This window comes from Cupressus sempervirens, chromosome 11 (genome assembly GCF_028749045.1).
Source record: "Cupressus sempervirens isolate cs-2001-9-10 chromosome 11, ASM2874904v1, whole genome shotgun sequence".
Classification (NCBI taxonomy): Eukaryota; Viridiplantae; Streptophyta; class Pinopsida; order Cupressales; family Cupressaceae; genus Cupressus; species Cupressus sempervirens.
Window position 1 is genome coordinate 723,035,272 of NC_143128.1, and position 11,412 is coordinate 723,046,683.

Here is an 11,412-nt window from a genome sequence, read left to right on the forward strand (position 1 = left end):
TTCTTTTCCCCAATATTGAATAATTACATGAAATATTATTACAATGTTACAATACAACTCATCAAGAATATTCCATGGGAATCTTTACATGTTGCATGTCTATCTAGGTGGAACATTACATGATAAAATAAAATAATAAAATATAACAATATTATGCAATGTGTGCAACACCCATTATCTCAACAAGGAATATTTCTCATAATATTCTCTATAGGGGCTGAGGTTTCACCGCATGGTTCCTACAAAAAACATCTCTATAGGCCGAATTGGCCTAAAATATTTTTTGAAAAAATAGCTCCAAAAATGAAAAGAAAAATATAAATCTGGAAAATAAATTAACAGATCTAATAAAAGACGATACCAAGTTTGCAAATCAGGCCTTCAGGTTCCAATTTGCAAAAAATTAGCCTCAAAATTGACTATGACCAAAAATAGATGAATTTATAATCGGTTTTCACTAAATTGACACTCCAAACACAATGGCGAGGTCCGCTTTGGCTCTAGATGCTCCCAATGACTGTAGATGCTCTGGATCTAAATCAGGTCTCTCTGAGAGATGAAGCAACAAGGTCTCCAATGGCTATGTAAAGAGAATCTCCCTCAGCTTTGATACCATGGAAGAATTTGCCTTAGGAAAAAATTCACCCAAGACCAAGGAACTCAAACACAAGCACAAAATAGACCAAAAGTATGATCAGAATAACAACATAGTATTCAATTCAATGTACAAGTACACTAGGAGTGCCTGTATATAAAGGCCTCTAAGATGCATCTAGAATGCCTAAGAATCAGCAACATGATAAGTCTTACAACTAGGCACATGTCCACCAAGTGTGTGTTATCCTCCATTAAGCACAGGAGTAAGTGTGATGATGGGAGGATAAGCCTATAAAGGTGTAGCACAAAAAATAATGTTGTAGACACCATGTGCTTAATTAAGAGTGCAAATAACTGTGTTGTCTACATGAAAACTCAATTAATTATGCAAACTCTAGTGTTGTAGACACCATGTGTTGAATTAGAATTGCTTACTTCTGTGTTGTCAACATGACAACTCATTAAAAGTATGCAAACTCCTGAGTGTCAACCTAATAAATAATAAAATAATGCATTGACCTAAGTAAACTTAAGTAAAGTGTAAATAGTGAATACTTATTTACACCAACAGTCTCCAACATATATGAAATGATATTTCTTATTGAGCACAAGAACAATGTGTGTGTCCATGTATGTCAGTTCACATAATGAACTAACATACATACAGACATCCACATATATAATCAATACAAGCAATCATCTATGTATCTTACGGAAACTACTATGTATCAACACTTTTAATATGGTTCACCATTTGAAATACTAGAATTTTCTTTAGCGTAATAAGAATTCTTCTTGAACAAATTAAAATTGTCTCTTGTTCCTTTTTCTAGACACCCAGTTGCTAAATTACCAATCTTTCCAAATCTAAAACATTTAAAATGTAATATATATTTGTATTTTTCTAGTGCCTTTCTTCATTTGCCTTGCAAAGTTCACTTTCAACTCATTTGAACTATCATATTCTAAATTGTCCTCTATTATTTTGGCTTTAAGGTTATCTCAATTTTTTTCTTTTCTTTTCCAAATTTCCTTAATACAAAACTGTCACATGTCTAAAAGATGTTCTCTAGTAAACTTCTTCAGATCATAAACTTCCTCAATATCAAAGATCTTTTCACTATAGATCTTTGTTAGGGTTATCAAGATCCTCTCTATAACATTTTCATCATTGATAGTGATCCTTTGATTCATGACTTCATTCACAACATTGTCAACACTCTAAAAGTAGTATGCATTATCTTCACCTTATTTCATTCTCAAGTTCTCATATTGGCGCTTAGTAATTAACTTCTTAGATAACTTGACTATATCAATTATTTCTATCTTTTAACTTTTCCCAAAATTCATAAGAAGTATTAAATTAAATAACATTAGTTGTTGTTTTTTTTGATAAATCACTACAAATTGCATACCTTGCATTCTCATTCTCCTCATATGTTGAAATTGCATCTACAATAGTAGGACCATTCTAAGGTGTGACATACCTTGTCTCAATAGCTTTCCAAGTATTGTAACTAAAAGAAAACATGTAACCTCGCATCTACACTTTCAAGTAACTATAATTGAATACATCAAATGTAAGAATAGTCAATTTATGTGTCATTAGATCTACCTCAAACAATTAAGCTCTCTCCAAGGAACCAAAGATCTAATACTACTTTTTGAATATGTCAAAGAAAATTGAGAGGGGGGTGAATTAGTGAATATAATATAATTTCCTTAACCTTAATTAATCTAGTGAATATGTAAAGAAAGATAAAGTAGATATGAACATGAAAGCACAAAACACCAGACACCAAGAACACCAAAATTTACATGGAAACTCAAGATTGAAAAAAACACAAAGAATCCTCTTCTCGTGAAAGGAACAATGATGAAAGTGATTTTTACGAGGGCTTGTTATCGATTTTCTCACTACAAGTAAGGTTCATTGTTAGTAAACTTGTTGTCAGTAGGGATAACTACCCATAAGTAATAAAGATCACTACCAACAAAAATTGCTTACTTACAAAGTATAAGAAGTAAGAAAGGAATATGTCGTGAAAGTCACATTTCCAATAAGTAGAAACACAAAAATGATATTACAATTTTTTACTCATTGTATAAACTCGTAACAACACACAAATCATTCCTTGTCAAAATCTCATTCACTTTGCATATTACTTTCATTCGTCATTGAATAGAATGGTCGCTCTCTTATACCATGCCATTCCACCAATCAACTAAGTCAACCTAATATAATTTGGAATAGGTCACATGAAAGCATTCCTATAGTGGTAAGGAATTAACCATTGAACTGCAAAGATTATCCTTAATTCAACATGTCTCGATCACAATAGAACACTACACATTCATTGTAATCTTCAAAACCAAGAAAATAGGATTTATATGTTATAATGCAAACACTTGAATAGAAGCATAACAACCAATTTAAAAATAAGAGTCAACCCAATGAAATGAACCACATTATGTTGTAACATGAACGGGAAGAAAATGAACACGACTAAATGTATATCTTCATAGTACATCATCTATAGCACACTACACCAAACCACTAAGGAATCATATCTACATATAACCATAAGATATGTTGACATCAATGACAACCATTATAAGACCAAAAACAATAGCATCAACATCACCTTCTGAAAAAACCACAAACTCAATATTACCACCATGGATCATAACAACATATGAGCACGTATTTCCAAACCTCAAATAATCACTAGACATCAAGTAGACACTCACTCACTTTAATTTGATATCAATGAAAAGATTGAACAGATATTGGTAAGAAGGGGTTGAGTTTTTGGGGTGTGTGGGCCATTGGAGGGACTTTTTGTTGTTGTGTGTGGGATGTGTGTAGATATTTGTTTTCTTTATAGTTAATTTTTCTCTTTGAGGTCCACACATGGTTATGTGCAATTGTTCTTTACTGGGACAATTTCTCCCTTTCAAGGATATGGTGGTATGAGGCTTTTCTTCCCCCCTCATGCATTGAAATCCTAGTATTAAAGTGAATAATGTAGATATTAGAAAATGTGCTTCTCAAAATGGAGGATTTTGACATTTGAAGGTGAATGGTTGCCTCGCATAGAGCAAGCACATCCTTTTTCTCATGATCCCACTTGATACTATGAAGGAATATGGTATTTACCTAACTATTCATATTTATCTTTACAAATTCATGGGGATCCAAGTATCTTTTTCTCTTTTGGAATCAAGGGTGTGTCGCATATAGAATATTAAGGACAAAATGGAGCTAATGTTGACTATAGAAAGCCTTTTTCGAGTGGGTTTTTTAGCATTTCTACTAGGATTAATGCTTTTGAAGAGGTGGACATTGTTGGAATCAAGCTGGTCTATTTATCAAATTGGGGCATGTTTGGTTCAACCCTATGAAGAATCTCCAATCAAGGGTTTCAATTTGGGTGCAACTTCCATGATTTTATATTGGAATTTTGTAGACATGACATTTTCCATTTGGTTGCACTAATGCCAAGTAATCTTATATGCTTGTCTTGACAAACTATGGATAAGAAGGTGATCACTTATGCCAAAACTCCATTGAAATTAATTTAAGTAAATCCTTGGTGAATTATATGTCGATTCATTTGGGATCCACCTGTTGGACCTAACTACTTTGTTATGAAACTCTTCCTTTGTGTTGTCACATTTGTCATGAATATTGTTATTTACTAAGGAGTTGTCCTAAAATTAATCATTTGAGGTCTTATAGTAATGGGTCATCTTGTCCATCACCTAAGAATTATACTGGGAAAGATCCTTTGATAGAATGTATAAAAGAGTGTGAATGATTCTCCATGTTTGGACAGTTATTTGGTATGTTCAGACAATAATGTTGGAAAAAGAAAGGGAACCATGATGTGCTTGCAAGAAGTTGAGTTCACTTTTTGGCCAAAAGTGGGGAGTGTTTTCCCTTTTTTAACAATTTTTCCTAGTTGATCTAAAAATTTGAGGCACTTAAAATGTTGAATCTTAAGAAAGTCAACATAATAAAACGTAGTACTCAAAGTGTAGTTTCAAAATATGCAAATTGTTTTAACATCTGAGGATATAAATCAATTTCTAGTAGGCATTTCTAAAAACCATTATTTAAGTCGCTATTTTAGGACCATACCATGTCCATGTAGACAAACCATAATTTGATCTAATGAAGTATGAATCCTTTTTGCAAAAAATCTTTAGAACACTCAAGATTGTTGAGAATTATTTTATTTTATTTTTCCAAAAGTTTTTCAATTGATTTTGAATTAGATGTAATTGTTATTTGAAAACCCTTCGTGTATGACAACCATAACTAGACCTTAACTTATTAGTTTTTTTAACACTTTCTCAAATTAAAAAAGAATTTTGTATAGATTATTGTCATACAATTTATTATTTTCAAAAAAAATGTTCAAAAATAATAATAGAAATTATTAAAAAACAACTTGGTATTTCAAGTTTATGGACTAATTTCATCAAAGGATATTTGACAAATAGAAAAAATATTCAATTGTTGAAACAACAATACATTTTAAATCTCCATTGTCTCATCTTTGATGGTTCTAATTTCATTAAAAAATTTGCAAGAAATTTCTTAAGGCATATGTACATAGTCACTCTTTTGGGGTGACAATGACATGACCTTCAAATTGTTGGTCCAAGGCTAGGGACTTGGTCCCTAATCCTTTCCTAAGCCAAAACATAGAAAAAATATATTATATATATAGGTTTAAAATTGGATATGTATTATATTTTTAGAGATGAGATCCATTTTTGAAACATGAACTTGTTTCTAAAAAAATACAATATGATAGGATCCCATTGCGCTTTTGCCATTTTTTATTAACTTTCAATGAAAACAACTTGTAAATAACAAGATCCCATTTTGTAAATATCAAAATCTCATTTTATAAATAATGGGATCCCATTTTGTAAATATTGAGATCCCTTTATAAATAATAAGATCCCTTTATAAATAATAAGATCCCATTAGATAGATTAAGGCTTCGGTCCCTAATGCATAATGGGATCCCATTTCTAAAAACAAAGGGATCACTTTTCTATTGGTGTATGTTTGCACTTTTGGTTAACTCCAAAATTTCCATAAGAAGTGGTCTTAGCTATATATTTGTATCCCGCACTTGCAAAAGGGTTTCAGTGATAAACTCTTAAGAAGGGTTTTTGTAAAAAGCCTACTAAGGGGAGTAGGAAGAAGGATCAGAAAAAGGTGAAGTTAATTGGTGAGACATTGGTTGAGTCTTGGTTGCCAAGTACATTGATTCTCACTTCTCTCCATCTCAAAAATGATGGTTCTTTCATGGAATGTAAGGGGTATAAATAACATTCATAGACAAAAGGTAATTTGTTATTTGATTTAAACTCATCTTCCTCATGTTATCTATATTTAAGATACTATGACGTGTTAAAGGAATGCTGAGCTCGAGATCCAAGATTGGTTTAGAAGCAAATGCTGCTACATCGAGCCTCAAGGAAGTCTAAGTGGTGTGGCTTGTCTCAAAGTTGTTCCTATGAAGTGGGTTCCTTTAATGAATATTTATAAGAAAGATTGCCTCAAGTTTAGAATTAAATGAAGTTAATCTCATGGCCAATGTGTATGCTCCAAATGATCTTCCAAGAAGTATGTGCTTTGGACATTTATCAAGATGGTTTGGTCCCTTTCTTAGATATCTACAGGGAATTTTAATGTTATAAGTTTGGATGAAAAGAAATGTAGCGTTTGAGCATTCTTCTATGTCTTAAAAGACAATATATCTTTAGAATTTTAGTGGATCTTAAGCCTTATAATGGCATGTTCACTTGGAATTATAGAAGGTGAGTTGCTGATGTTTTTTATTAGGTCAAAGAAGGTTTTGAAGGGATGTTGACAGCCTTTACAAAACAAGTTTAAAAAGGACCTAAAACCTCATAACTAAATATATTCAAGACTACTTAGTAGATAGAGCACAACAAAGCAATATGGGACCAATCCAAGAATAGGGGGCAAGCCACACAAGCTTTCCCCACGAAGAGAAGAAGTTGCAGGACAAAAGAAATGACAAAATAAATCTACATGTAGCCCAAGCCAATCAAACATCACTAAGATTTCCCTTTCGACTTCCCTTATGGGAACGAAGGGCCATATCAAATGAGGAAGGCTTAGGTGATCCCAAGAAATGACCAGTAGTTGTTGATGTTATCTTTGAGAGGCTTAATAGGTTCCTGGTGCCTAATTACTAGGTTGAAAATATGTGGACCGCCAACTTAAATATCTTTGATTAGAAAGGATCAAATCATTGATCAATCAAACTTTCAACTTCCTTCTTGAGAACATCTAAAGTCCTTTGAAATCCAACGTGTATGGCTCTTTGACTCCTCTTTGTTGAAGTTCATATCAACTTGGTGGTTGAAAAGGAAGCATGTGCTTGCGACAACTATGTCATTGTTTACGAAGAGCTCAATTTGTGAAGTATGGCCTAAAAGATGGGATAAATAGTGTATTGGCAATATCTTATGGGTTAAGGAGGCTTCTTAATATTGTTTGGATGTCATCACTCACCAAGTCCGAATAAGGTCTTATTGACTATTATTTTTCATATAGAGGCAAAATATGAGAAGAAACTAGAGGACTAGGAGCTTTATGAAAAAATATTCTAGAAGGGAAAGTCTCACATTAATTGGTTGCATGAAGAGGATAGAAACACCACTTTCATTCATAACTATGTTTAGGATAGGAGGCCCAAGGAATCACATTACTTCAATCAAGTCTCCTAAATAACATCAACTCTCTTTTACCAGGATGAGGTTTAGAGAGGTTATTCACTATTATTCTACTTTGCTTAGTAAGGATAACCTTTTCAATGGAGAGGAAGTAGATCTAATTTCTTAGTGTATCCTTCAATGGTTACTAGTGAGATGAATGATGCTTTAAACAAACCTATCACATCATAGAAATTAGCATAGACTCAATCCAATTGAACAAAGGGAAAGCCCCTTCCAGCTAAGTTTCATAGGAGTGTTGGGACATTGTAAAGTTGGATCTTTTAAAGGTATTTTTGAAGTCGATTAGTTTTCCTTGTTTAAGGTTTTGAAAGTTGTTGGAATTGGTAGCAAGTGTAGTAAATGGGTCATGAGTTGTATCCCCACCCCCTCATTCTTTGTCCTTATAAATAATGAACCTTTTGGGCTCTTTGATGCTTCTCAAGGTTTATGTAACAAAGATCCACTCTCTGCTTTTTTTAATCTTAATAATTAAGGGCTTGGAAAAAGATCCACTCTCTATTTTTTTATCTTAATAATTAAGGGCTTGGAAATATTTTTGAAGTCTCATGTTAGGAAAGGGTCGATCTACGGCTGAAATTGGGGAGAAATAGTACTGTCCCACTCACTCATAATTGATGATTATACTTCTTTAATGAGTCTTACAATACTTAATGAGGCGATCAATCAAAAAAGATCATTGGATATCTATCTAACAACCTCAAGGAAAAGGATTAATAAAGACAACTCTATATTCTTCTCTAACACTCCTAAGCCCATCTAGATGAATGTTGCTAGAACTCTTAGATTCCATATAGGCACTCTTACCTTTTGTGTATTTTGATATTTTCATTACTATAGGCTCTCTAACTAGCAAACTTCGGTGGGATGTTTTAGATAATTTTTCAAGAAAGTCTCTCATTGGAATTGCAAGTGTCTTTCTTTTGTTGGATGGGCAACTCTACCGAAATTTGCGATTCAATCTCGCTCTCTATGCAGATGTTTTGTACAAGCATCTCCTTCTAGCTTCATCCATGAGTTTGATGTCATTCCCCAATAATTCTAATGGGTTGTTAACTTGCTTTCAAAAATGGGATTTAATTAAATGGGTTTTGGTTAGTAGGCCGAGCAAGAAGTGCGTCTTAGTCTCTAAGAGAAAAGTCTTAATTATCAAGCTTTAGCAGCTATAATCAATTGAAGGTGATTTTGTCATCAAGACCAAGGCTAGACTAGGCTAGGCTAGGAATATAACTTCAAAGTAATTGAACGGATTTGAATTCCCTCAATGCATTCTAGAGTGCTATCAAAAAATCATCTAAGTGTAGAGTTATCATCCACAGCTCTTTACTGCCATCAAAGATCAACTATATACTTTCGAAAATTTATTTATCATTATCAATCTTTATGAACTTTTTAAGTCTTCAGAAAATGACAAACTTCTTGATCAACGTTCATATTATAAGAGTTGAAATAATCTAAAATATATTAATTGTGTGGCCTTGAATCCATCAGACTGCTTGAACTCCATTAAAATTTCCTCATTATTCCTTCTCAATTCAATCAAAAGAAGATGAATTAATAATATTAAGCCCTTAAGTTCAAATCCTGACAGCAATTTTTTTCTAGTAACCGTAACTAGGACTAATAGATTTGACTTGCCAATCTCGCAATTGATATTGTCTTAAATCCAATGATAAGTAAAACCACCGTTTTCTATAGATAAAAGAAAATAAAAGCAGTTTTGGGTGTTTTGTCCCATTCAAAAACACAACTTATGAAAATCGTTAGAGAACGAAGAATACATTTGTTATAATTTTTTCATTTACAAAACAGAGAAGCCTCAGTCCTCCAAAGAAATGTAACAGATGAAATGTTAAAACTTAATTAGTGTTCCCATGATTCCCAAATTCATTGGCACATATAGAGACTGTAAAATTGTGTCAGTTTCAAATGATTTTGAATAAATAGCGTTTGTCATACTTAATCGGAATACATCACCTTAACACATGATGGTGCCCACCTTCATTCAAACAATTTATCCAGTCCTACAATATCACTTCACAAAGCTAAGAAAATTATCATCAGATAGAGCATACCTAAAATTTCAAATTATTAATCCAGTTATATAGCACTACTTGACAAAGCTAAAAATAATGACTAAATCTTTTTCCGAACATAAATTTTAAAATAAAGATAACTTTGAACGCACCAAAATTATTTACAACCTGCACAGATGCTTGGGATCAAATCCGATTTGTTTGTTTTGAGCATTGATGTGTTCTTAAACTCCCAAAACATAGACTTTTCTTTACACTGTAAGGGCTTTAAGAAGCTAGGAGTCTAAGACAATACAAAATTGCGATATATGCATTAGAGTGAATAACGAAGAGCTCATAGTATGACCGTTCTATGGCAAATATACCATGTTACGTGGCAATGATAACATGTGTATGTCCAGGTGTGTATCTTTCTAGTCGAAAGACTTATCATCTATTTCGCTGAAATAAGTTAAGAATCCTAGAGCAATTGAAGCATTTTAAGACATACTCAATCACTAAGCATCGGAAATGAGGAAACAAGATGGAGAAAGGGGTCCAAACACCCTAAAAATAAATTCACAAAATGATACTTACAGTCTGATCTTCTTAACTTGGGAATAAAAAATCACAAATATCATCTTTTACGCCCAACATAATATATAACAAAAGAGTGGGCAGCCACAATATTACAAGTCTGAAATGGATTAATCCAGCAGCTGCTTCAAACATCAATCTTCTCAGTACTCTTCTGCTAATATACCTCGCAGGGGAGTATCATTGCAGACATAATTTCCCCCGTGAGTATCGTATTTTCCATCCAGTCCATATTTGTGTTATTACCGCAGAACTCTTCATGTGAGGCTAGCCATAGGAGCATCTTGCTTCAACATCCGGCCTACATCTGTACATGGGCAGATTTATTAAAATGAATTTATCCTACTAAATCAAAGAACACTTCCAACTTGGAAGTGGATATATCCACTCAGTACTTGCAAAAGAAAATCTACGATATATTGCAGAACCAACTTCCAAGTAAAGCTCACTGTGTCAATATTAGAACATTTTGACAGGGATGAGTGAAACAAAACGGCCTAAATCCTAAAATATTTGAATAATAATTTTCTGAGTCTTCTTTAAATCTACTATAGTATCACATTTTTCTATCCAATTCATTTCTGTAAGTGATAGTGACATACCGTAAATAGGGATGCCTGAGTTACAAGAGCCCAACCACCACTCATTATGTGAAGCTTACAACCACCAGAACATCTTATCCACTGCCTCAACATCCTGCCCAAATCTGTGCACAATCAAATATACATACACAAATCAATTTATGTAGCTCCATCAGAAAACCACTTGAAGAGGAAAGAAATTTTTCGAACTTGCAAAAGAGTATATGCATATTACTATATAACTTCAAACTAAAGTTCGATGTACCAATACAGTTATAAACTAAACCAAAACATCCTATACCTAAACACAGTTACTAGATTACCTTAGGGATAATCCCTTGCTGAAGTGTACCGAAATCAAGTACTTCTGCCCAGATGTACAAATCTGTAGCTTGCAAGTTGCATCACATTGCTACCATTCAAGCAGCAAAACCTAAAAATGAATCCCCTTTGATAATTTGATAATGAATATAGAAATTTTAATAATTAGCAAATATAAATTGACACTAGAAACTACAATATCAGCGCTGATAAACAGTGTGATAGATCTACAAAAGCAAGAAAATAATAAGCTCCAAGTACAGTATTACAGAATCATCGAGGACCTGCCTGATTCACTGTTATATATCGATCTGAGCATCCGAACACATATTCCATCCTTGGAAATTGCGGAGAACTGCAACATTCAATAACTAAATTAATGTGTCAACTGGTAAAGTCATGTTTCAACAAATTCTAAAATTGGAACTGGTTGGGCCACGAAAGAGAGCTTCTTTATTGAATAAAAAATGGCATTTGTTTAAGGGACTGCATTTCTGGTCTTATTATGGTCC

At 33.1% G+C, this 11,412-nt stretch overlaps 1 long non-coding RNA gene across 1 annotated transcript; it reads right to left on the reverse strand.

Moving 5' to 3' along the window:
• Positions 1–9,946: 9,946 nt before the first annotated feature.
• On the reverse strand, positions 9,947–11,366 carry LOC149531693 (uncharacterized). The gene is made up of 4 exons (XR_016359042.1): positions 11,189–11,366; positions 10,903–10,991; positions 10,601–10,704; positions 9,947–10,305 (listed from the first exon to the last, which is right to left on the reverse strand). It is a non-coding gene; the product is annotated as an uncharacterized LOC149531693 (long non-coding RNA).
• Between the last annotated feature and the right edge of the window lie 46 nt (positions 11,367–11,412).